At 35.2% G+C, this 23323-nt stretch overlaps 2 protein-coding genes across 3 annotated transcripts in view; both read left to right on the top strand.

Moving 5' to 3' along the window:
• CPSF6 (cleavage and polyadenylation specific factor 6) overlaps positions 1–8186 on the top strand; it is a 33681-nt gene extending 25495 nt beyond the window's left edge. For both annotated transcript variants that reach the window (XM_030866323.2, XM_030866321.2), the window contains one exon: positions 3314–8186. The gene's annotated coding sequence lies outside the window, so the exon portion shown is untranslated. The remainder of the gene's footprint in view (positions 1–3313) is intronic.
• Positions 1–23323, top strand: part of LYZ (lysozyme) — a 60335-nt gene that overhangs the window by 3426 nt on the left and 33586 nt on the right. The window lies entirely within an intron of this gene.

Genomic DNA, 23323 nt, shown 5'->3' with positions numbered 1-23323 from the left:
CTAATCATCTGATGAATGATACGGGTGGTAATGAGATTTAAAAATTATTTCTGCAACTCTTAAGTCATCTGAGATCTGACTAATACTGTCCAGCCCTGTGTTTATTGTTTCCCCATATATCCTAACCGCTTCATCTGGATATGCCAGCTTTCATTATTTTCACTCTAATTTTCCTTGCTTTTAGTATTATTTGCAAAACCTGCCTGACTACACAGTTATGTTAATTAAAGTGAGAAGAGGGTAAAAAGTGATCCTAGAATGGATGTATAGTGTGTGTTTTGCTCACTGTGGTTTAAGAATATGGTTTTGTTTACAAATGATTAATGTTCCCTGTTTAAAAAATAAAAATCAGTGCCAATGTGAGTCACCTTGATCTCTCACCTTCATCTCAGTGTGAAATTTACTACCATTGTTCTAGTTTGTAAATTAGATTGTTTTGAATAAATAATGATTTGAATGAATAGTTAGCATTGTTTAAAGGAAATCTAATAACCAAAAAAGGAGTAAGGGTGTCATATATGCTGTCCAAATTTACTACTTTGCCTTGGTGGTAGCATGTTTTAACTCTCACAGTGAAATCTAAATCACACAGCAGCTTATTTTGAAATGTCCATTTTGTCAAATTTTTTGGGCAAAGCTGGGTATTCTTTAACTGTGAAGTTTATTTCTACTATTTAGTGAACTGCCTAGAGCAACAATCCTGTATATGTTTTATAGTGTAATGAAATGCGTTAGTTAAAATGAGGTAAGTACTATCTGCAGAGATGCAAAGATGAAAGTACGAAATGTTTTGGTAGTAAGGGAGTTTTTTGTAAACATCTACAACAAACAGGATTTTGTAATATGTTCTAGTCAATGCAAGAAGGAATTTTGATTTTAAAGAGTTCACTTGTATTTAGATACTTCTAGTTCTTTTGCCCACTTCATCTCCTTTCCTCTCATTAAGAAAAAAGTGAATTTTATTATACTGCATTAATAAAAGTATATCTCTAAAATTATATTAGAATCCTTCTTATTCAGTGTATTAATGTGAAAACCTGTAAAAGATCCATATCTAATATATATTTGAATCTTCTACCTGAAAGGTGAATTAACTGATACCAGTAAATTTGCTTGGATAAGTTTTCTAATAGAAACACTCGTAATTTGAGTTGTTAGTATTGACTTGATCTTGCATTATCTCAAAATGCAGGTGCTTCTCTGTATTGAAATTTTAACTTAGTGCTCACTTTATATACTTCATTAAAGAGCCATAGATTCCATCTGTCTTAGTTTTTTTAACAACTGCTTACATAGATCTTCCTTCTATAACTGATAGCTAAAGCAAGAAATTGTGTGGCTTTGACATTACAGATTTGACCACATGGTATTCTGAAAACATGACCGTTGAATGTATTCGTCACTTTAAGCTTCTTTTTGATATCTGTGTTTATGTAGATTTCTACTTAGAAACTTGAGACTATAATATGGAATTGGGTTATTGGAAATGGGTTGTATTGCCTTCAAATTTGCTTTTTCTTTTTTTTTTTGAGATTGTAAAATTTTGTATTTCCAAATGGATAAATGTAAAATGTTTAGAAATAGAAATAAAAGCTGTCAGATTATCCCCCAGATTTTGTCTGTATGGTGAAAATTAGAGACTTATTAATAGTAAAGATCTATCTATAAGACAAAAGATAAGTGCATTCATCCTAAAGATATGTGTTGTAATTTCACAATAGGATTCTCTACCTAAAAAATAGTAAAAATTCTCCATTGGAGTGATACAAAATTGCAGAGTATGCCATGTTTTTTGGAAGGGTTGGGTATTTTTGTTTTGCTCACTGTGACTTAATTTTTCCCTCTTATTTAAATCCCTTCCAGCATGATAAAATAACTAGGGAGATAAACATCTTTTTGCAATAAGATTTATGAATTTCCCATTAATCTATTTTTTCAGATTAGAACATATGCCTTGTCTCTCTTTAATACTTCAATACCAGTTTTTTTACATATATTGCAAAGTAGTAAAGATAAAATGTGTGAAGCTACCTTTCTAGATTTTTTCCATGAAATAATTCCACCAAAAGCTTTATCAGCATAAGATAAAATACATGAAAGGTAACATTAGAAATGGCTTAAGTATCTATTTGAAAAATATGGGCAAATTAAAAACTATTAAAAGTCCAGGATTATAACATCTGCTTTTTCATTTTGTAGTTGTAAAATTTAAGTTTTTACTGCTAGGCAATGTGAATGCGTATGTGTACTGATGCTGTTAAGATGCTTACACCCTAATTGAGGAGGAAAGGACATAGAAGAAGATTTATAGTTGTGACAGAATATTAATTACTCTTAATTGTAGAGCAAAAAGTATTTTTCAGTTACTTTTATGGAATACTATCACTAAACATTGTGCCCTTTTGCCTTTTACATCATATTATTGAAACACTCTCTTGGAATTTATATTTTAAATATCTGATGTTTCAAGTGATCACTTATATCCACGTTACTTGAATGTTTCTTTTGTGAACCTCTACCTGAAGTTTGCGTATTTATGTACTCCTGAAACTTTAGGTTATCTCATTTATTGGGGTTTTATTTCTTTATGTGAGTTTTCAATGAAATTTATCATTGTAGATTCCCATTTAGCTTGTTTCAGCTTAGTTTATATATTTACATCAGATATTTCAGTGTAGGTGGAATAGAGGGACAGTAATGTTATAAATTTGTATATGTCTAAAGATTTGTACGTGGATGTCATATTTATTTAAATGTGCATACTGAGCTTATATTTATAAATTTTGTAACATGGAGGACCGTTTGATTTATAACATTTGCAGAAGTTCCTGTATGTCAAATAAATACAACTAATCTGTAAAATAATTTTTTGCATTTATATTCAGTTCTCATTTAATTGTTTATGAGTTATATAGAATTTATGTGGGTGAATGATAATAATATTTACATTAAAATCATCCAAGTGTTTTTCCATTTATTTTTGTAGTACGCATACTTTAGAAAATGACTTATAAATGTTTCCATCTTCACAGAAACAGTAGCTGCTACATTTTCATTTCCGTTTCAGTCATTAAATTTATAAGGCAATAATATTTAAGAAGAATGAAATCAGAATGTCTCAGTTTTAATCACATACATTTGGGAGCCTTTCTCCATCACAAAGGCAGCTACTGTTTCAGTTAATTCTTATTTTGTGTTAGAATACATAACAGTGAAGTAGATGCACGACTTGTGTATGTATAGTTAAGCCAGCATTTTTCTGTGTATTATGGGGAATAGCAAAATCTACATCATAAATTTTGACACATTACAGCTGAAGGAAGAGGAACACCTTCCAAGACAAAACAGTCTTCATGGGGGAAAAATGACGCTTGTCCAGCAGTTTGCTTCTTGTGATTGAACTGAACCTGTAAGGATTCATGGATAAAATGAACAGGAATAGATCTGAATAAAGCAAATCTGCATAAATGGTAACCAGTAGCTCTACTTTTATTTTTTATGTTGCTTACCTGTTTTATTTGAAGGAAACCTGTGTGATTTAAAAAGTTATAGCTTTTGCAACTTTATTACTGGTTATATACATTTGGCCATTATAATGTGCAAGCAATTGGAAAAAAAGGTCAAGTAAATGCTTGTTTTATAGTAGTTTGTTCTTGTTAAAAATGTTCATACGATAATGTCTGTAAACAGCACCACTTTGATTACAATAGATGTAGTGTTGTAATAAACTGTTTAATGGGGCTGATGTGTAAAGCTGTTCAAGTTATTTGATGTTTACACCTCAGGGAAAGTCTTGTGTTCAGCAATATCTAAAGATAATGTTACTACGACATTTATACTGTCCTTTAAAAAAACATTGCAATAGCATTTTTGGATATGCATCAATCTAATCTTGCGTTCAGTGAATTAAACATACTAATTAAGTGTCTCTTGCCCTTGATTTTGATATTAGAATAGGTGATTACATGGGTATTTAATATTTCTATATTCTGCTTTTCTAGCTGTTTTTACCTAGTTAAGCTTGTGACTTTGCTGAATGGTATGTAAACTTGTAAAAACTGAAATTTCACAACATAACAACCCAGTCATTGTGTTAGGGGTCAACAAAGATTTTGTGGTTTTAACATTTTAGTAAAAACCCACACGTGATTTGCTACAGTAATGCAGCTTAATTACAACACAGGTGTACTGAAACGCTTAATTGTAAACTGCTAGCATTGAAGAAATATTTTGACAGTTCTGATTTGATGTGGCAGTTATTAGCTATTTTATATTGATAGTGCTTATGGTTTATTGTTGAAGCCATGGGCAACGTAAATATAGGCAGCCGTGCAGCAGACAAATGTGAGTAAAGAAAGCCTTAGTTTTATTTTCCAGTTACAGGAAATAGATTTCTGAAGGGTGTGATGTTTATTAACATTGGGTTGTATTCTCCTATATGTGTAATAGGAGATTATAGGTGTACCGATCTCCATAGTTTAAGGAGTTCTGTGTATTCATGCAACCTATTAATTCATGCTAAAGTTAACCTAATCAAAGATTTTCTTCAAACCTGCCTTGCATATAAGCCCACATTAAAAGCACCTGGCTAGCATGTGTTCTTAATTGTAAAATTAGCATAGGCAGAGTGTCAATTTGATTAGACATTTTTATAGAAAGTTCATTCTGAATCATTACTTCAGAAATTTGAGTTAAAATCCTTAAGCAAGTTAATATGTTTTTTAATGTTTTTAAAATCTGATTATCTTTGAGAGATCTTCTGATAATACACTTCCTTTTTTTTCTTTTTTTAAACGTATAGCCAAATTTTAGGATGTTGCTTGTTTAGGCACCCTAAATATTATGTAAGTGCAACCTTAGAGGCCCTCCAGAGAACTGCAGTTCTTTACTTTCATGTTGTCCACCATCATACCAGTTCTTGCAGAATTAGCTGTTTTAAATTATCCATATTATTGCCAGCTTTATTTTTAAAACATTTTGTGGTTAGAGTATTTGTGCATGGAATCATTGGTGTTTGTCAGAACTGTTTGCTCTCAGAAATGATTTTTTAAGTGTTCTATCTTGTTGAAAATGCAGTTGCCTTTTTAACATTTGAGAGTTGTATCAAAATCAGTTTTCTTGCTTTGTGTATAGATGTTGTTAGTTTTATTTCTTAGATTTTTTTTGTATTACAATGCTGTAATGCGAAGAAGTATGGACATAAATATATTACAAGGGAATTAGTTAATAGTAAGCTTAAAAGGTAAGTAAATGTCCATAAGGATACAGTTTTCTCTGAACAATTTAAAAATGGGATCGTAAAAATCTTAACTGTGCTTGAACTTGAAATGAAAACTGGAAATTTTGTACTAATTAAATCCTTCATTTACCTTTTCAATTTTTTTTTTTTTTTTTTTTTTTTAATCAGTGGAACCCTTTAATTGCTCATACTATATCACTCTTCTCCCTACTTGGCTGATCTCATTACGTGACTTTTGTTGCAGACAATGTGAGTGTACTAGAATTGTTTGCTGCTAGTGTATTATAAATGTTATCAGAAGGGAATAACTTTTTGATTTGACCAGTTTTTGCCAAGTCTTTCTCTATCTGATACATGAATATATAGCAATGAAGGTGAAAATGCAAGCTATGTTTTATTCTTCATATCCCTTTTTTTTTTAATGGGCTGATGTTATTTGAAAATTTTTTTAAATCTTTAAAAACAATCCAAAGAGATAAGTCTCTACATAGACACCAAAAAAAGAGTCCCAGAGATCTTTTCATTTCTTCTTAATAATAATTATAGTGGATATGAAAACAAAACTGAATTTAATTTTAAACCATAGCACTTGTTAGTGCTATGCCATCACATTCCTTTCAGCCAGTAAAGTTATGAATGAGTGATGCAGCACCTGAATGGTATTGCGTTTGAAGCAGTACTTTGAATTGAATGTGCTGCTTTTGGTTAATGGACATAGGTTTTGGAAAGGATATTCCAGTATAAATTTATAAGTGTTTATTTTGTCAATTTTTATATGCAAGATTCGGAGTAAGTTACAGTGGCTAATGATCATAGTTTAGCCCATTTACTTAGAATATTCTTAAGCAGTTAACTACAATTTGGAGTTCACAAAAAACTTATAGATTGTAGCTTAAGGTATTACTTTCAGTTAATTCTCCTGTGGAGAATATTGCTTTGTTTTCTACTAGTTTAAGGTCAGTTCTTAAAATAAACATGGAGATTTTAATGAATGTTGTATAACATTTTATAGTGAGGGGGAAAATTTGTTGGAAGGGTAAAGACTTTCTTTCCCTTATGTATTTAAATGTGCCAATAACCTAAATACATACTGTTTTATACAATGAGATGCTACTACAAGACTTTCTGTTGGCGCGCTCTGACATTTTGGTTTTCATACCTGAATGATCATTGCGTTTTCTGTATCTTGTAAGATGGCTTCACTTTTGTGTTTTAAGCTTCAGCTTGTTATTTTAAGAGGAAGTTTATGTTCTGTTTCTTTACTGAGAATACAGTATTGAGATCCTAGCTGTTTTACAGATAACTGCCTTTTAAATTTTATTCATTAAGTTCATTTGCATCCCATAGCCATCTGTAATATTTCCCATAATTGTATGTACTTTAAGTGCACGCTTACCCATTGTACACATTAGACATTTTTGTGCTAAAATATATTAAGTGGGATTTTTGTAGCAAAGTATTTTTCTGTTTTTACAGTGTGTGTGTGTGTTGTTTTTTACGTTAACCTTCAGTTTAAACACTGGTGTATTTTATTTTTTAGCAACTTGACTCTTAGAAGCCTTAGACTAATTTTTTAATAAATATTCAACCAAAAATTATAAATTTATTAAGATGTGGCCTTACATATAGCATTCCTTATGTTTGTAATGTGAGATTTTTGATTTAGAGAACTCAAAAGATTCAGGATTAAAGTATCTTATTGTAAGTTGAAATAGAAAATGTGTTAAAATGTCTAAAATGTCTAGGCTTCTGGGAGGAAGTTCTTATACTCTTCTTTCTTGGTATTAGAAAGAAGCAATATGAATTTCTATGAATATTCAAAATATTCAGGCAGTTGTATCTTGTTCAGATTGATTTAGGTTTGTCTTAACCAATTTCTTTAAAATTTCAGGTTGTTGGCATTCACTCTGAGTATGCAGCTACCATGGTTTTTGTATGGGACATATAAACACTTGGTTAGGTATAGACAGATGTTAATGTCTTAAAGACTTCCTGCTATATTAATTAGCATATTGTAATGGAAGTTTTTTAAAATGTTAGGTGGAGTTTAATTGAAGTCACACAAATCTTGAAATGGTATCTGCAGATAATAAATACTACGGAGAGTTTTTCCTGTGGGAGTATCCTAAAACTCCGCCATGGGTGTAAATGTTTTACATTAATTTCATAATTGGACAGACCCTGCATTTAGTGAAAACATTTCATTTTGAAGATGTGTTCTTTTTGTCTCATTGTTACTGCGTAACACTTCTCAGCATTCTTTCTGTAAGTTAAATTATTTTAAAATGGTGAATTCGTGTTTATTTTTTTACTTTGAAAATTGTAGTACTCAGGTGGTATTTAATGGGAAAGGATCCTTTGGGGTAAATCATAATGTATTCTAAGTAATGCATCTATAACATTGACTTTAGCCTTAAAGAAAGGTCTATTATTCCTTCTTCCTCTTCATTCCATGGTATATTAGCAAAGTAGTTTACAGCCTTGTACAGCCTTACAAAGTTGTTTTACAATTTTTAATCGAAAGCCCTTAACAAAAAACTGTATCATATTACCAGTATACATGCATTACTGAACCATGGTTTGTAAATAATTTGACTAATACCAGAAGGCCAAAGAAAGTCTTAAAATTTTAGCTATTGACTCTATGGTGACTTCACAATAAGATTTCTGTGCAAAAGGTAAGGTGATATTTGATCAAATAAGCATCTTTTTGGTGTCCCTGAGAAGTAGACTTCCATATTCGCTTCTATTAAAAAGCTTATCCCATTTTATTAAAATGTTTGTAATTGCAATTTTGTGTTTAATGTTTACTTTCTGTCTTTTCTTTCTTTAGCATTTAGGTGACTGTTCAGCAGTTTGCTATATGGCCATTGTTGGCCTTTAAACTGCACTAGTAATGAGCATGGTATTTATCTTGTATTGAAAATAAAACACAGTTTTTATAATACTTTGCAGTTTGTCTTGTTTGTTTGATTTATAATTTTTTAACCATTGTGTATGGTGTGAATAATTCATATCTAATTGCAATATGCAGTATAACAGAAATTGTACTGTTTGTATTTTATCTTTAAGCCAGCCTCCTAGATACTGGTCATTTTCTTTTGTATTGGCCTTTTGATGGTCTTTAAAGCAGATGATATGTGACTAAATTAGGATTTAGAAACCTAAAAGATTTCTAGGCTGCTTTATTTTTAAGTCTAAGATTCAGAAAATGTTTGTCTAATTTTAGAGGATTATTAACCTTACTAGACTTTAATCAAGTAAAAATGTTTCTAGGTTGCAGCGAAAATATTTCATACTAGCTTTGAAGTAATAGAGTACTTTTTAAACAGTAACAAATTATGATTTCAATAAAGATATGTGTGCCAGGTGTTAAATCAGACCCCAGATTTCTCATCTGTAGGATTCAGTCTATGTTGAAGGTAGCAATTCTGAACAATTGAAATAACGATATAATAAATAAATGACCATTACTAGGATCTCTTTCTGCGACCCCATTAAAATTGTGCTTGAGGTTTTATTAGTTTCCCTAATATTCTTTTTTACATGTTTACATTTTAAAGAGGATTGTGTTCATTGATCCTCACTTGCATTGAGTTAATTGAGTCTCTTGAAGAGTATTTGAAAGAAAAGATTATTGGGAACATCTTTTAATCAGGTGCTACACAAAACTTAATAGGAGTCAGTCAAGGCCTGATTTAGTGAAAGAGGGAGCTTTTTAATAAAGGATTTGTAAGGGAATTCCTTGGCGGTCCAATGCTTAAGACTCGGAACTTCCACTGCAGGGGCACAGGTTCGATCCCTGGGCAGGGAACTAAGATCCCTGCAAGCTATGTGGTGCGACCAAATAATAATAATAATAAAGGATTCGTAGACAGAATTTTCCCAGTCTTCTAGTTTTAATTCCAAAAGTAAATGATATTAGAAATAGTTTCCAATGCTGTCTTGTCTTGTATCTTTGTTTCTCTTTTATATTTCACTAACAGTTCTTGAATTTTCATGTTATATCAATTCCAGTCAGTTGCTATTTTCAGTGTTAGATAAGGAATACATGTATATTTTTTACAAACCTTTCAAAAAACCTATGACTTATAGGAAAACTTGAGAAAATAGTTTACTTCCTTAAGTTACACCGAGTCCTGAAGAAGGAATAAGATTTAACTTGGGGAAAGGGGAAGGGGAATACCTTCTAGGCAAAGGGAGGTTTGCACAAAAGACCTTTTGGTATGAGGGAGCATATTAGGAAGAATACTGATTTGACTGAAGTAGGGAGTGAAGAACATGGCCTATGTGTGGGACTCAAGAAACAGACAAGGACCAAGACTGCAGGGCTTGTAAATCACACTAAAGATTGTCCCAGGAATGATGTGGCATCACTGAAGTGTGTGTAGTGTCAAAGCATTTCTGAAAGCTTGGCTGCACGTTACATCAGGTAAAGAATAGATGAGGTAAACCAGTGAAACTATTGCAAGAGTCTGACTAGAGAGATAGTGGGAATAATAGTGGTGGAGAAAAGTTGATTTGGTGAAAGACTTGAGACAAAAATGGTAATAACTGAAAGTTTGGAAGGATGATGTTTAGAGCTTAGTGGTAGGTATGTCATTGCCTGAGATGGGAAACACTGGAAAAAGATAGACACTGAATTTAATGCCTTTGAGATCCAAGAAATAGCAAGTAGTCATGTATTCATTAGTTATGGTTTTGGAGTTTAGAAGACATGTGGATTAAAGCCATAACTTTGTAGTAACAATTAAAATAGAGAAGAAACTAAATAATGGGGAGAGTCTTCATCATTTTTCAATTTAATGGCTGTCAACCCAGCTGCAGAATAGAATCACCCATGCCCTCATTGTTTTTTGGGGGGTGGGGGGAGTGCCATCAGGATTCATTACATGTTTGATTTTTTATATTCCGCATATAAATGATATCATAGGGTACTTGTCTGGCTTATTTTACTTAGCATATGCTCAAGGTCCATCCATGAGCATTTTTTAAAAATTGCTGTTGTACCTATTATCTCGATAGAGTTTCTTACCCTGTCGAATACGCAAGGTGGTTTTCTCCTTTTACAAGTGGGCCAACAGGCTCTGAGGGGTTATGGCTAGCAGAATGGTGAGTTGAAGTTAGAGTAGGTTTATGACTGCAAATCTACACAGCTTGTGTGCTGAATGGTTATCAAACTAAGACTGCTGTTAAGTGCTAAATTAAAAAGCTTTATTGATAGCTGTAAGCATTTAGGAGTATATTACTTTAAAATGTTCAGTTCTGGGACTTCCCTGGCCGGCCAGTGCTTGGGACTGTGCTGTTCCAATGCCGGGGGCGGGGCAGGGGGGGAGGAGGGGGGAGGTGCAGGGTTTAGATCCCTGGTCAGGGAGCTAAGATCCCACATGCCGTGCAGTGCGGCCAAACAAAACAAAACAAAAAATGTTCATTTCCACAAATACTGAACATACCTGTTCTGTAAAATATACTGTGCTGTATAGGACGGACCATAGCAACTCAGTTGTATCTCGTTATTTTTATTTTAAAAAATTTCATATTAATAGTTGTACAGGTTCTACTGACATAATTCCTGTAGCTGTCCTATTAGATACAAGATCAATGAGTAACATTTGTGGAAATGTTAATTTAACATTGTGGGAAAATTTGGCATTGACTCAGGAATTGAGCCGCACCCCATTGCAGTATAGAAACTCGAGTATCACTGTGTACCACTTTAGTTCTTTTTCCCCTGAAACTGGTAAGTCATTTTACATTACTCTTTCTTCAGCTTTTCCCAAGTAAGGGAGAAAATGAAAACAAAATGCTGGAATCTAACTAAGCATCTAACTTAGCCTAAGAACATGCTCACTTTATTAGAAAGTGATTTGCAGACTGAAGACTGGAGCTAATTGTTATTTGCTGAATTTAGTGATGACTGGCTTTTCACAGTTAATAATAGTGTATCCATTGTAAACATTTGTTGAAATCATTTTTATGCATCTCAGAAATTGTTTCAGGATGGCTGGCAGCCAACATGCTGTGTATATCTACACACCGGGAAACTGCCTACCTATAAACTTCTGTGGTAATCAGTTTTATGTTGTCCTTGGCTTTCTAAATGATCTGAGTATGTAGATGAACACTAAAGGGAGGAGGGAGATAAATGGCACAACTCCTCACCCCTGGGTGAGATGACCTGAAGGTACCTTTTACCAGTTGTTTCACATGCTTACGTGAATGTTGAGGATGGAACATGCCCTCTTATTAGAAGTTGATCAGTTCAACATAAATAGGCAGATAAAATGGGGTCATAAATGAAGATTTTTAATTTAAAATTTTATTATTCCTTACATCCTTCTTAGTCTTCTGTTTCTCTTCCCTAACCTTTGAATTGTGGGGTACTCCAGGAGGCTTAGCCTCCCTGCATTCCTTGGTCCTCTTTTCCTGTCTCATGGCTCTAAGTATTAATATGCTGTCAGTTTCTAAATTTATATTTCCGATTCAGACCTTTTTCTCAAACTGGAGATTTAAGTGTCTACCGACATCTCTACTTGAATATCAAACAGGCATCCCAAACATAACATGCCAAGGTTGAATTCTTTCATCCTCACCCATTCCCCACCACCTGCTCAGCCCGCAGTCGTCCTTAACAGCTAACATCAACATCATTTCAAATGCTTAGGGTCAAAACCTGAAATTATTGACTCTTCTCACACCCCATATCCAGTACATCAGGAAATCTTGTCCACCACAGAAAATACCTGGAATCTAACAGCCCATTACTGCTTGCACTGCGCTCATTCTTTGCCTGTATTACTGCAGTGATTCCTAACAGCTCTCTGTGCTTTCCACTCCTGCCTCCCTGCAGTTTGTTCTTAGCACAGCTGTCAGAGCTTCTGTCGTTTCTGTTCAGAATCCTGCTATGGCTCCCCATTTGTACTAGAGTAAAACTCCAGTCCTTAAAAGGTTCCTCCATAATTTGGCTCCTATTACTTGTCTAACCAGACCTCCCAGTACCTTTCCCCATGTTCGCTGCATTCCAGCCATTCTCGCCTCCTTTTTTGGCCATGCCACATGGCTTGTGAGATCTTAGTTCCCCCACCAGGGGTTGAACCTGGGCCCTCGGCAGTGAGAACTCAAGAGTTCTAACCACTGAACAGCCAGGGAATTCCCCTGGCCTTTTTCAAACAGTCCAGGCATATTCCTCTCTCTTAGCCTTTGTATGGGCCGTTTTCCTTGCTTGGAATGCTTTGGATATCTGCATGACAGTATCATTTTAATGAGATTTATTTTCACCTTTCTATTGAAGAATGGAACCCAATATCTCCCTTAGTTCTGCTTTATTTTTCTCTGTGTTACCTAACATAATATATGTTGTTACCTAGCACAAGATGTTATCTTTGTTGTCTGTTTGACTATCAGGCACATGAAAGCGTGTATCTTGTAAGTGCCTACATAAGGGTATGGCACATAGATGTTCAGTAAATAATGAATGAATGTCCTTAAGGTTTAGGTCTACCACGTTATCCTGTTAGCTTATGCTTATTGGTAGTACAGTTGTAAGAGCTAATTCAGCATCTTTCAAATTGTATATAACAAAAATTGCCATTTAAACCATTTTAAATATACATTTTAGTGGCATTAAGTACATTCACAATGTGCAGCCATTACCACTATACATTTCTGAACATCCTAAACAAATTCTGTACCCACTAAACAGTAACTCCCCATTCCTGTCCCACTTCTAGCCCCTCTAGCCTGGCAACCTCTACCGTACTTTCTATGAATTTGTGTGTCCTAGGTACATTATATGAGTAAAATTACACAATATTTGGTCCTATGTGCTGGCTTATTTCGCTTAGTGTAATGTTTTCAAAATGCACATTGTAGCATGTGTTAGAATTTCATTACTTTTAAGAGTGAATATTCCATTGTATGTATATACCACATTTTGTTTATCAGTTTGTCAGTGGACATTTGGGTGGTTTCCACCTTTTGGCTGTGGTGAATAATGCTGCTGTGAACATTGGTGTACAAGTATCTGTTTGAGTCTCTTCTTGAAATTCTTTTAGATATATACCTAGGAGTGGAATTGTTGGATCATATGGTAATTCTATATTTAACTTTTTGAGGAACCCTGAAGCTTTTCCGCAACAGCTATACCATTTTATATTTCCACAAGCCATGCATGAGAATTTAAGTTTCTCCACATTTTTACTAAACCTATTTTCCATTTTTCTTCTAGTAGCCATCTTGTTGGGTGTGAGGTATGACATTGTGAACTGTGATTTTTATTTAATTAATTTTTTTTCCTGGAGTTCCATCAGTTTTCGCCTCATGTAGTTTGATATTCTGTTGTTAGGCACATACACATTAAGAACTATGTCTTCGGGCTTCCCTGGTGGCGCAGTGGTTGAGAGTCCGCCTGCCGATGCAGGGGACGCGGGTTCGTGCCCCGGTCCGGGAAGATCCCACATGCCGCGGAGCGGCTGGGCCTGTGAGCCATGGCCGCTGGGCCTGCGCGTCCGGAGCCTGTGCTCCGCAACGGGAGAGGCCACAACATTGAGAGGCCCGCGTACCACAAAAAAAAAAAAAGAATTACGTCTTCTTGGAGAATGGACCTCTTTCTCATTGTGTAATGTCCCTCTTTATCAACTGATTTTTAAAGTGGCTCATCTTTAGCCAGTTTTTCCAAAGCACTTAACGTACTTTACATTGAACCAGTTGTGTTTGCACTCACATTTTATTGGTTTACATAATGTTAAGTCATGAAATCACAGGAAAAAATACTATCGATATAGTTTAGGAACACACGCACTGAATCTTATGTAATGTAATTAGTAAGCAGACGTTCTTGGACATGAATTTTGTGTTAATAAGTCAGTTTTATAGAGAGACTGTACAGGTAGGTTATGTGGAGGGCATTGGGTACTCAGGTTATCTCACTAGACTTTTGACTTGTATAAAGGATACAAAGGATGAAACTCCTTTTTAAAGGATGAAAATCCTTACAAGTAAATCTAAATGCACATCTTTTCCAAAAAGTTTCTTTTGGTGCTTGATTCAATAAGTATGAACAATTGAGGTTTTTGACACATGAAGTTGCCCTCTGATTGACCTTCACCACAGCTGTATGTGAAAATGCGTATTTCTCCACATCCTTTTCAATGATGGGTGCTTTAAAAATTATCGATTTTAGAGGTGAAAATTGATGTATTAAAATATTGTGATTTTTTTTTTACAGAGGCTTAATATTTTAAAATATTAGTGTGCTGCCATCTAGTGATAACTATGTAAGAAAAAAGGGTAAGTTGTAATTTAGTAAGTTCATTTTATAATTGAGGAAACAGATAAGTGTATGCGTTCGGACCCAAAGTAATAACTAATTAAGGACAAACTCAAGAACTGAAAAATTCAAGCCAGGCTCTTATCCAAGAAAGATCTGAAGGATTCTTTTCTAATCATTGTCCCTATTAAGTCACAGCAATATAGTCAAACCAAAAGATCAAAATAATAATGATAATATTCCGATGAAGTCAGTTAATAAAACCTTTTTTATTTCCATCGTTATACTGAAAATATTTCTAAATTTGCTCAGTGCACGTAATAAGAGTCATTTGAAGGGAAGGAATTTTGTATTTATATATAGGTTATATGGAGAATATATTTAACATTTCTTTGAAAAGTATAGTATTCTAATGTCATTCTGAATAGAATTCTGTGGTAGGTATAAGAGTGTGGGCTTAATTTTACTTAGCTATATAATACTTCTTTTGTTTTTAACCTTAGGTGAAAAAGCCTATCTTTTTTTAGCGTTTGAGTGGCCACTCTGCTAAAATTGGCATTCAGGAAGGGGACATAAGCCAAGGAATATTTTTTTGCCCTTCGGGAGTCAGGAAATAAAGTAATTTATACTCAGTGAATACTCAAAATGACTGCCATGTGCAAAATACCATGAATACACAAAGAAAGAAAACGATGTGCTGTCTGGAAGAAAGCCATTGAAGAGACTAATATATGTTGGCCACTTTCCCAGGTGGTATTTTTAATGTAAGCATCAAATCAATTCCATTGGAGTTCCTCATTTTACAGGTGAGGAAACAAATTTAGGAAGATTCAATAGCAGAGCAGTAATCCACTTGAGGGTCAGAAGAGCAAATCTAGAGAATGTGACAGTGGGATTTACTGGTCATTAGTTACAGAAGATAGGAGATGGTATGAAAGATTCTACAGATAAATTATTAGAATCAAAAGGTTAGAAAGCTTTGTGGACACAACATCAATATAGAAACTAGATATAAAGTAGCTAGTTTTAAATCTAATAAAAGATGTGCAAGCCCTTTAGGAGAAAGTTTTAAACCTCTAATGGAAGGCGTTCATATAGACCCAAATCAATGGACATACCATGTTCATGAATAGGAAGATTTAATGTAAATATGGCTATTCCCTCCAAGTTAACTTAGCATCAGTGCAAATCCAATTAAAATTCCAAGAGGTTTGTCAGGTCTTACTGGATATGACAGTCTCTATCTAAACTTCATGCGGAGTTAAAAGCAAATGATAACGAAGAGAGGGAAGAGTTGCTCTTGTCACATACCAAGGCCTGTAATAAGATAGTGCAGACTTTGTACACGAATAAATAAGTAGGCCATGAAACAATATAGAGGGACCAGAAACCACATATATATGAAAGCTAGATTTTATGCTAAGATGGAAATGCTGTGGATTATACTGAAATAGAAAAATGGGATCTACCTAATGTTATACGTAAATATCAATTCTAGGTGTATTAAATGTGGATTTAATGGGAGAGGCAAAGCTAGTCTATTAAGAAGAAAATATAGGAAATAATTTTATGAACTTGGATTAGAGAAGGATTTCTTAAGATACAAGTACAAATCATAAAAGGAAAGATTGATAAATGTGAATAAATTAAGAACTGTTCATTAAAAGACACCACAAAGTGAAAAGAGAAGCCCCAAACTGGGGAAAGACCCTTGGAACACATAAAACTGACAAAGGATTAATATCAAGAATATATAATAAGCTACAGACCTATAAGAGAATGACAGAAACCCAGTAGAAAAATGGGCAACAGACATGAACTGATATTTCACACAATATTCCATAAATATATGAAATGATACCCAACTTCATTAGTAATCTAGGAAATGCATATTGAAATCACAGGTACCATTTCACACCTACTAGATTGGCCCCCCCCCCAAAAAAAAAGTTTAATCAGTTCTAAGTATTGGCTAGGAGATGGTGCAATGAAGAATACTGCTGGAAAGGGTCTGAATTGTTAAAACCACTTTGGAAAACAGTTTAGCATTGCTTTGTAAAGTAAAGGTGCATGTATACACCAGGGAAACTTGTGTCTTTGTACTTGGAGGCATTTACAAGAATGTATATAGCAACATTATTTCCAACAGCAAAAAAACTGGAAATGGCTCAGATGCCCACCAACAATAGAGTAGATAAATAGCAGGGCATCCATAATAATGAAATACTACATAGGCTGGAAAGACAAGAACTCTAGCTACACACAACACCATAAATGAGTCTTACAATTATATTGACTGGAAGAAGCAAGTCACAGAATTCACACCGTATTATTCTATTTATATAAAGTTCCAAGACAGGCAAAATTTTGAGTGTGTATTAGAGATTCCTATGTAAAGAAAACAATAGAAAAGTTCAAGGAAGTCACGAACAACATTTAGCATAATAGTTCCGGAGGCAGGGAGGTAGAGGAATACAGTCAAGGGAGCATGCCACAGGAGGCTCCTAAGGTGGCATAATGTATTTGTTAATCGGAATGGTTGGTACTCATGTGTTTTTACTCTTTGAACTGTAAATATACATTTTAGATATATTTAATACACAATAAAATAGCAGTGATAGAAATAGCCTTTTGTTGTGTTAAGTGCAACTGAGTTCTAGATCAAGCTATCATCATACCTAGATAATGCTACTAATGAGTATTTAAGATAATACTTAAGGTATTTTTCCAAAAACATTACAAATGCTACTCTAAAACAGTTGATTTCCTATTTATATCTGAAAATTTATTTGAGCACGAGTTGACTTGAAGTAGGAGATAGCACAATCCATTGAGGGCATGGCGATAGCCTCCTGCTCTATTCTCAACATGAAAGAAAGATGTGTAGTTTGGAAAAACTACCATTGCTTTGTTGTGTTTTATTTCCAATAACATCAATGTAAAGCATAAGGTTTATATTAGAAGTGAGCTTATGACACTACTTGCTCTCAAAACAGCCTTAAAATTAGTCTTAACACCATACTGGTTAAAGGAAGCTACGTGTCTGGTCACCAGTGTCCCAGCGTACTAGAGTGGGTGTTGGGATAAGTGCAATTGCCAACAATGGTCAGTAACAAGATAAACATTCTGAAACTTTGAGTTGCATGTCAGGCTGCACACGAGTATATTTTGTGTATTCATTGTCTTAGATGGGATGCAGTGGTCAGTACAATCATTGTACTTGGATGTAGACTGAAGAGTCGTCCTCCCTCGTCGAGCAGACTGTTCTGGAGTTCTATGCCTCCTAGAGCCACTCTGGGTGAGCCTTTGCTCTTAGTAGTATACATGTGCCAAACCATCTCTGTCCTCCTTATGGTGATGTGGTGCCTCCTTTTTTTTCAAAAACTGTTTTGAAAAACAGCTGCTTGTGCTAACGGCTCCCAAATCTTGGAATGATGACCTCAGTTGGAGTCCGCTTCTTGAAGAAATTAGCTAAGATGGAGATTACCAGAAAGAGTCGTCTTAGGACAGAATGGACCCTAGCATAGTGTTGGAAGCAACTACCACTAGGTGGCAGGCCAAGATGGGTTAGGGAAGCTATCGATATGTGGGTGGCAGTGAAGTGTCTTCCAATATTTGAAAGGCCTTAATTACCAATGGGTTCTGTGTATTCATTCTTTCAGGAATTACTGAGTTGCTTACTAGATGCCAGGCACTGTTCTAAGGGCCAGATTGGAAAAAAAAATTCCTTCATCTCAAGATTAGTGAAGAAATGAAAAGGTAATTTTTCTCTGAAGCAGTGGATATATTTTCATCAATTTGGGGGGCTCCCAATCTTCTATGACTGAGTTATTTTTGGATATTATGGAGCTAACTTGGCTGAAGAACATATAGCTCATGAACTTCACTTTTTGAGTGCTTTTATGTGCATGCTTTTAAGGGTTAGCCCCAAAAGAGGTGGTGCTGCAGTATTCAGGATGTCTTGGAAGAGGGGTTTATGTGAAGTCATATATGGTGTTCAAACCAAGACATTGTATAGTTAGCATCTCTCTCCAGGTAGGAGAGATTCATTCATTTAACAAATGTGCTGACCACAGATCTAGGAGCTAGAAATGCAGCACTGAGTGGAACAGACAACATCCCTCTTCTCTTGGAGCTTATTTTTAATGAGGAAAGATAGACAATGGTCAAATATACCAATTGGTGTTAAAGTTATTAAGTGAAATAAGGCAGGATATTTGTATACAGGTTCATCAGGGAAGGCCCTTTTTTATAAGGTGCAGTTTGAACAGAGATCCAAAGATAGTGAAGGAGTCAGCTATGTAGATATCAAGGAGAAGACCATTCTAGCAGAGGGAATGGTAAGTGGAGATGCCCTAAAGGGTAAGTGAAGCAGCAAAGGATGGTAGGATGAGGGAAGAGGAGAATGGTCAGAAATGAGTTTAGGGAAGTGTTTGGGGGCATGATTGTGTAGGGCTTTATAAGGAATGGTAAAGATTTTCGCTTTTACTCATGGTGTGACAGGAAACTTGGAAAGATATGAGTAGAGGAGTGATATAATCCTAAGTTTTATCACAGGTTGCTATCTGAAGAAGAGGCTGTTAGGGAGCAGTTGTGGTAGCAGGTAGACCAACTGGAATGATTTTGCATTAGTGTAGGTTTGAAATTAAAGTGTTTTTTTTTTTTTTAAGATTTTTCTTTTTTTTGATGTGGACCATTTTTTTAAAGTCTTTATTGAATTTGTTACAATATTGCTTCTGTTTTATGTTTTGGTTTTTTGGCTGCAAGGCATGTGGGAATCTTAGCTCCCCGACCAGGGATCAGACCTGCACCCCCTGCAATGGAAGGCGAAGTCTTAACCACTGGACCACCCGGGGAGTCCCTAAAGTGGTTTTGATTAAGGTAATAGCAGTGGAGAAGCAGTGAGACTGAGTATATTTTAAAGCCAGCTACATTTGTTGATGGACAAAAGGTGAATGTGAGAGAAAGAAATCAAGGCTATCTCTATAGTTTTTGACCTAAGAAATAAAAAAATGAGATAAAGAAGACTGGAGGGTGGGGTAGAAACATTTTCTGGTGGGAGCAGGAATAAAAAGTTTCATGTTGGGTATGTTGAGTTTGAGAGAACGATTAGACTACCAAGTGGAGATATCAAGTAGTCATTTGGATGTACATATCTGGAATTCAGAGACAATTTCATGGCTAAAGATATGACTGTGCAAGGTATCAGTGTCTAAATACTATTTAAAGCAGTGGGACCAGATGAGGTCACTGAGAGAATGATAGATAAAGAAAAAAATGTCAGCAGCCTGAACCATAGAGGACTCCTATGCCTAGAAATAGGGAAAATAGAATGATGCAACCAAAAAGACAGAGGCGGCAGCCTGTAAGAGAACCGGGGAAGAGAGAGAGGAGAGAAAGAAGGGGGGGGGGGAGAGGAAGGAAGAAAGGAGGGAGGGAGAGAAAATGAGGGGGGTTTCAGAAGACAAGTTTCACAAAAGAGGGAGTGAGGTGTGTCATGTGCTGAGGGTTTCGATAAAATGAAGACTGAATTGACCTTTTGGTTTGGTATCTGGAATTCATTGGTGACTTTGAGTGGAATGATTTTAATGGAGTGGTGAGGATAAAAGGAGTGAATTCAGGAGGGAATGGGAGGAGAGAAAGGAGATAGTTTTTAAAAGTATTGTATTGTTGTAAAGAGCAAAGAAATGGGAAAGTAGCTGGAAGGAGATGTTATTATTAATCAGTGGATGTCTGGGGTCTGACACAAACCGAGTGTCATGATGAATATTCAGGAATGGCCAAGTCACATTTGAAAGGCCATTCCACTTGTTGCCTTATATAAAGTTGAAGCTCCCAGGGAGCACACATTTTTACAAAATACCCACCCTCCAGTAAGCTACTAACTGGTCAGGGAAAAGTGAGAGTATATAAAAGTCTGGAACAGTGACCTCATTAAGGCCTCCACAGTCCTAACAATGGAGCTTCCCATTTTTTCTAACAATGCAAGTACTTGACAAGGACACAAACGCACAATAACTCAATAGCTTTATATATTGCAGTCACACTTATACTATGGAGAAGTTCATTTGCCTCCATGTACGAATATACTCATTATATATATATATTTATTTATCCAGGATAATTTGTGAGTTAGCATATGGAATTAGGACCCAGTCCTTTTTTGGGAAATCATGTAAGCAATTCTAGTAACAGAATTCTTTTGTAAAAGTAGAGAATAATAGTGGGCAGTGAACTTGATGACAGTTTAGATCCAAAGTTCTTCTACCTTCTAGAAACCAGCCAGAGCAACAAGGGGGCAGGGGAGACACCCTCTGTGTTTGTTTCCTAGTGCTGCTGTAACAATGCACCACAAAAACCATAAATGTATTGACTCACAGTTCTGAGGCCTAGAATTTGGAAATTTAGTTGTAGACAGGGCTATGTTCCCTCTGAAAACTGTATTCAATCCTCGTCTCCTCCTAAAACTATAAAACTCCTAGATGAAAACATAGGAAAAAACTTGATGACATTGGATTGGGCAATGATTTCTTGAATATGACACCAAAAGCACAGGCAACAAAAGCAAACAGATTAGTGGGATCACATCAAACCTAAAAACGTCTACATGTTAAAGAAAATAAACAACAGAGTGAAAAGGTAACTATGGAATGGGAGAAAATTGTAAATCATATTTCTGATAAGGCTTAATATTTAGGGTATACAAAGAACTCTTAACAGCTCAACAACAAAACAACCCAATTAAAGAATGGGCAAAGGACATGAATAGACATTTCTTCAAAGAATGGCCAACAAGCATATGAAAAGATGCTCAACATCAGTAATCACTAGAGAAATTCAAATTAAGCCAACAATGAGATACCATCTCATACCCACTAAGATGGCCACTATCAAAAAAAAAAAACCCAAAACAAAAAATAAGTGTTGGTGAGGATGTGGAGAAATTGGAATCCTTGTGTACCTTCAGTAGGAATATAAAATGGTGCACCCACCCACTGTGGAAATCAGCATGAAATTTCCTTAAAAAACTGAAAATAGAACTACCATGTGATCTGGCAACCCCTCTTCTAAGTATATATCCAAAAATATTGAAAGGCAGGATTTTGAGGAAATATTCACACACCCATGTTCACTGCGGCATTATTCACAGTATCCAAGAGTGGAAGCAGCCCAAATGTCCATCAACAGATGAATGAAGTGTGTTTCATTCATACAATGGAATATTATTCAGTCTTAAAAAAAGAAGGAAATCCTGTCACATGCTACAACATGGATGAACCTTAAGAACATTATGCTGCGTTAAATAAGCCAGTCGCGAAAGGACAAATACTGTATTATTCCACTATCATGAAACATCTAGTTTAGTCCCCAGTCAAAATTATGATTCCAAATTTCCTATTAAAATCATGGAAACAAATTTGAATGGTGGCTGCCAGGGGCTTGGGGGAGAGAAAAATGGAGAGTTGTTTTTTGGTGGATATAGAGTTTTACTTTTTCATGAAGAAGTTCTAGAGACTTATTACACAACAATGAATGTTGTGAATACAGTTAACTCTACTGAACTATACACTTAAAAATGGTTAAGAGGTTAGGGGCTTCCCTGGTGGCGCAGTGGTTGAGAGTCCGCCTGCCAGTGCAGGGGACACGGGTTCGTGCCCCGGTCCGGGAATATCCCACATGCCGTGGAGCAGCTGGGCCCATGAGCCACGGCCACTGAGCCTGCGCCTCCGGAGCCTGTGCTCCGCGACGGGAGAGGCCACAAGAGTGAGAGGCCCACCTACCGCAAAAAAAAAGGTTAAGAGGTTAAATTTTATATTATGTATTTTACCACCATTTTTTAAATTGCAAAAAAGTGATAATAAAAGATTTTACCATATAAAAATAAGTGTGAGCTTATACAGATATAAACAAATAAATTGAAGTTATGGGTGAATTGACAAGGAATGGGAAATTTGCACAGTTTCAAATATCTCCACACAAAGTACTTACTAATTATAAAGGGGAAAACATTAATTTTACAGTGGAGGTACCTTGTAGACACACCTTAATTGAAGTGATCAAAGTGATTATCATCAGTAATGGGACAAATGGAAACCATGTGCTATCTAATAGGATGCATTGAAAAGAACACAGCCTAGTATCTGCAATATTCCTGCCAAAGATACACAATCTGAATCTCGTCATGAGGAAAAATCAGACAAACCGAAATTGAGGGACATTTATACAAAGTAAATTACTATGATTTCAAAATTGTCAGGGTCATAAAAGTCAAGAAAAGAATGTAAGGAACTGTTCTAGCCTAAAAGGACCATAGAGACATGACAAAATCAATGTGTGATGGTAAACTGGATTCTTTTGCCCTAAAACACATTATTGGGATGATTATCAACACTTGAATAGGGTCTGAGTTGGTAGTAAAGTATAAGTGTCAATTCTCTGATTTTGATTGTGGTTATGTAGGAGAATGTCCTTGGTTGTAAGAATAGACCTAACATAATGGGTATCAGTTCAGCAATTTATTCTCAAATGATTCAGGGAAAACAGTTCTTTATGATATTATCTCAACTTTCCTATAATCTTATGATTGTTTAAAAATTTTAATGTTTTATTTGAACTTTATCAACTTTTAGGAAAAAACATGTTGCACCTTCTTTATTGTGAGTTTTCTCTCCAAATCTTTGAAAATTTGTTTTAGAGTCCTTAGTATGTTTTTGAACCCGTATTGCAAAGTTTGAACAGCTTTATTATGGACAGATCTTCTAAGTTGGCATGTATGTTTAAAAATACTTCATCTGCCAGATGAACCTGAAAAGAAC

This window comes from Globicephala melas, chromosome 10 (assembly GCF_963455315.2).
Source record: "Globicephala melas chromosome 10, mGloMel1.2, whole genome shotgun sequence".
NCBI lineage: Eukaryota > Metazoa > Chordata > Mammalia > Artiodactyla > Delphinidae > Globicephala > Globicephala melas.
Note: the sequence above shows the minus strand (reverse complement) of the source record. Positions and strands in the feature narration are given on the sequence as shown.